The sequence below is a fragment of the Nicotiana tabacum genome, chromosome 22 (genome assembly GCF_000715075.1).
Source record: "Nicotiana tabacum cultivar K326 chromosome 22, ASM71507v2, whole genome shotgun sequence".
Lineage (NCBI taxonomy): Eukaryota > Viridiplantae > Streptophyta > Magnoliopsida > Solanales > Solanaceae > Nicotiana > Nicotiana tabacum.
The window spans coordinates 217,948,112-217,952,966 of NC_134101.1; the positions used below are offsets into that span (position 1 = coordinate 217,948,112).

Sequence of the window (4,855 nt, forward strand, 5' to 3'; positions counted from 1 at the left end):
ACGCTGATCCGATCGGCCTCGCTGCAGTGTCTGGGCAGCCACATCCATTAAGCGACGACTATAGTCCTGCATGATCACAGGGTCGTGGACATAACTCTGCATCTGCTGCCCCATACGATATACGGTATGCAATCCAATCGCCTGCACAAAAGTTTTTAATATAAACTACGTATTTGACTAGAAATTACTATTAATGTAATTGATAATAACAGAAAACATACCAGAGCCTCATGTCTCCTGGCGTATGAGACGTACCGACCATCTACTTGATGAACTGGGTTCCCGATAAAATGTCGGGAAACAGTGCGGTACCATGCCATATAAACTTCGATAGGAAAGTGTTGCGGAGCTGGGGTCAAGTCCCCTCGGCTGTCCCAAATACCCAACTGCGCTATCAGGCAATCAATAAATGTGTCGTCCACTCTCATCCTATCATCCCTCTCATATGTAAAGGATCCCATGCAGGCCGAGTCGGTATAGACTGCGGAAATCCAAACTGACGAAATACTCGCTCTGAGGCATGATGCTCAACAATATCGAGGCACGTGAGAGGGACGGAAGCCCTCCAAATATGGCGACCGTGCGTGCAATACGCTGGCAGGGTACCTATCAGCTCTTCGTTGTACGGCGTCCAGATGAACTATCAAATAATAACACAAACCGTTAGTATGCGCAACACCTAGTTAAACAATAATTGGTAAGTTTAGTTAGATATTCACCTGTGCATCCTCCAGAAAATCCAACACATCCCTACAGAAGGGGAGATTATGATGGCCATGATACTCTCGTGCAAGTCTACGACGCAATACCCACCTACAAGCTAGAGGGAGATCAGGAATATGTACATTAGCCGGTAGCTGTGGTAGAGGTGGCCGAAGTTGCAGAAATCGCTCCCACACCCAAACCTAAAACAGAAAGTTGACGTAAAGATTAACTCTAACTAGGTAGAATTGGAACTAAACGACAAATTATTTGAATAAGTTGTCACCTGTAGAAGTGGCAGAAAGCCAGAAACGTCTCTCTGTGTGCCCATGGATGCTCGACACATCTGCCTGTACAAAAAAAAGATAGGACAGCACCACCCCAGCTGTAGCTGACTGTATCATCGAAGTCCGCAATATGATGCAGAAAACGAAGGCTCACTAGGTTCCCCGAAGTGTTCGGGAACAAGACCCCCCAAATAGAAGGAGCAACAACAGCCTCGTATATTGCTCCACATCCACCTCCGCTGAGTCGTCGGTGATAGTATCGTGGATCTGCACTAAGTGGTCTCTAATGGGGACCAACTGCATACGACTGCTCCCAATTGCTACATCTGGGTCCTCGGACCTGAAGCCCGTGAGCCTGTGCAGCATATCCATATATGAAGCCCGGTTAAAATATCTCATATTCCCAGGCAGTAAAACTGGCAAGCCATCGGTGGACAGGCCATATAAAATCTCGACGTCCTGGAGTGTGATGGTGGCTTCGCCGATGGGCAGATGGAAAGTGTGCGTCTCCGGTCGCCACCGCTCAATCAACGCCGTGATCAAAGCATAGTCGAGCTGTATCCGGCCAATGCTAATGATCCTATATAATCCCATCTCCTCCAAGGTGATGGACCACACGGGGATGTAGAACGTAGGGAGGAGTCAAAAACTCCCACAATAAATCCACTCTCCTGCTCCGAAAAGTCTGCGTAAGCAACTCTCCCCCCCATATATGCTCGGATCTATGCTGGGGTTGTAGGGGTAGTAGCTCCGACGTCCGAGGGCCGGGATGTATAGGTGCATCCATGTCGTCAATTGCAAATTCATAATTTTTAATAACTATCATTAAAATTTATGTGTGTTTTTTATAATTTAAATTCATATTTTTAACAACTTAATTGTAAAAATTATATATATACTTATGAGTTTCGTGCTAGATTTTCTGAGGCCCAGTGGTACCAAACTATCATTAATAATTTTATGTTTTTTTAATAATTTTTATTCATATTTTTAATAACTTAATTGTAAAAATTATATATATATATATATATATATATATATATATATATATATATATATATATATATATAATTTTTATAATTATGGGTTTCGTGCTAGATTTTCTGAAGCTCAGTGGTACCAAACTATCATTAATAATTTTATGTTTTTTTAATAATTTTTATTCATATTTATTTAATAACTAAATTGTAAAAATAATATATATATTATAATTATGGGTTTCTATATATATATATATATATATATATATTATAATTATGGGTTTCGTGCTAGATTTTCTGAGGCCCAGTAGTACCAAACTATCATTAATAATTTTATGTTTTTTTAATAATTTTTATTCATATTTTTAATAACTTAATTGTAAAAATTATATATATATATATATATATATATATATATATATATATATATATATATATTTTATAATTATGGGTTTCGTGCTAGATTTTCTGAGGCCCAGTAGTACCAAACTATCATTAATAATTTTATGTTTTTTTATAATTTTTATTCATATTTTTTAATAAATTAATTGTAAGAATTATATATATATAATTATGGGTTTCGTGCTATATATATATATAATTTTTATAATTATGGGTTTCGTGCTAGATTTTCTGAGGCCCAGTGGTACCAAACTATCATTAATAATTTTATGTTTTTTTTATAATTTTTATTCATATTTTTTAATAAATTAATTGTAAGAATTATATATATATATATATATATATATATATATATATATATAATTATGGGTTTCGTGCTAGAATATAAGATAATTAAACAATTACTACACAATACTACGCTACAAGGCTCTACATTTTACTACGCTTAAAGGTCTACGTTTTACTACGCTAAAAAGGTCTACGTTTTACTACGCTAAAAAGGTCTACATTTTACTACGCTAAAAAATAATCTAAACTAAACGGCATAAAAAACATAAATATACATGAGGATATTAACAAACATATTTTTTAGGCTAATTTACATATTTTTATGCAACACTAAAATTAAATCCGGGTAAAATTTAACATGCTAGTTTCGGAAAAAATAAACACAAACCGAAATAGAACACATACAAATCAAGTAATATGCATTGTTATAAAAGTTTCAACTTAAAATAAATCGAAATACCTCGATTTAGAATTTTCGGAATGTAGATAAATCGAAATTTTGACTCCGGAAGAGTGAATCCACAATAACACGAAGCTCTACTCGACAGTGGGACCACAAATATTAAACTTTTATGTGACGGGGGGACCCATTTTTTTTTTTTAAAAAAAAAAGTGGGGTGGTGGTGGTGGGGGGGACCAGAAATGAGAAATGAGGGAGATGGAACGAAGAAGAAGAAGATGGAGGATTTGTATTAAGGGGTATAACGCCACTATTAATGGCGCTATGTGTTCAGGTAATAAGGCGTATAGCGCCACTATTAATGACGCTATGTAAGGTGTGTCAGTATAACGCCACAAATAGTGGCGCTATACAGTAACGGTGCAGTTAACGTTACTGTATAGCGCCACTATTTGTGACGTTATATATAGCTTGGTAACTTTTTTTTTACACTTATTTGAATAAAAAAAAAACCACATTTTGGTTCCGCATTCAGTGGGAGAACTTACTAAACAAATGAGTCGTACTTATTAAACAATACGAGTAGTACTCTCTAAATTTGGAGAAAGTACTACTCTATTCCTTTCAACTCTTGTGTCTTACTTTTTTTTTCTTCTAGTTTGTTTAAAAAAGTATGCTTCTTTCTAAGGTGCATATGGATCGGGTTGGTTCGGTTTTTATCGAAATCAAACCAAACCAATTATATCGGTTTGAATTGGTTCGGTTTTGTCGGATTTTTTGGGTTTTCGGGTTTTTTTGTTACACGAATATTATTTCAATCTTACTTTGTTAAATTTTTAGATAAAGCTTTGATAAGTGAATATATGTTTAGTAAATATGGAAAAAATTGACAAACATATGATCTATTAAAATATTTTAATGGGAGATTTATTTTAGTAACACAGGATAGTTATTTTATTAGTCGTCTAACAATAATTTTTCGTTAATTCATGCTTTCAAGGTTAATACATGAGAGGATCCCAAATATTTCTACATTTTTTAAAGAAAAATCACTATAAAGTCTTAAAAATATAAATAAAATTTAAATATTTATATGTCGGTTTAGTTCGGATTTTTTTACTTAATACCAAATCAAGTCAAACCAAACCTTGTCAGGTTTTTTAATCGGTTTGGTTTGGTTTTTCTGTTTGGTGCGATTTTCCGGTTCGGTTTGAACACCCCTACTTCTTTCTATAGTTGGTTACTTTTAACTCTAACTTTTCACATAATATATTTAAGACCACAAGATTCAAGGGTTTTTTGGTACATTACACCCATTTTTAGTATAATACCACAAGATTTAAAAGTTTTTCTTACTTTTTTAAACTTCGTATCCAGTCAAATTAAAACACATAAATTGAAACAAGGAAATTATATTTTATGGTTTACGAAAAAAATATTGGATTTTGGATAATTTTTGGTGAAAAAGTCTATGTTGTTTGAACTCTTCAAAAATATCGTCAGACAGGTATTGCCAAAAGTATTTTTAAAGGATTCGATACGAACACAACAACATTTTTAAGTAATCCGAGCTAAGCAACATATGAGGGAAGAGCAGGACAAGAAGGATTAGTTAGCCTTCCGCAATACTGCAGTAGAGTCTTTTCTGCATCAATCCAGATATACCTAGTTTATCGAGTAATCATAGTGAATCTATGCATTAAACCCAAAGAAAATTTTGTCGTATTGTCAGGAGTAGTGGTGGCAAAATGGTTAAAAGAAAACAGTTAATCATTCATATTATCCACTAAAAAATG

At 34.5% G+C, this 4,855-nt stretch overlaps 1 long non-coding RNA gene across 1 annotated transcript; it reads right to left on the minus strand.

Annotated features, from left to right (window-relative positions):
* Nucleotides 1–475: 475 nt before the first annotated feature.
* Nucleotides 476–1,028, minus strand: LOC142175886 (uncharacterized). Its single transcript, XR_012704789.1, has 3 exons — nt 989–1,028; nt 720–905; nt 476–640 (listed from the first exon to the last, which is right to left on the minus strand). It is a non-coding gene; the product is annotated as an uncharacterized LOC142175886 (long non-coding RNA).
* Nucleotides 1,029–4,855: the final 3,827 nt, after the last annotated feature.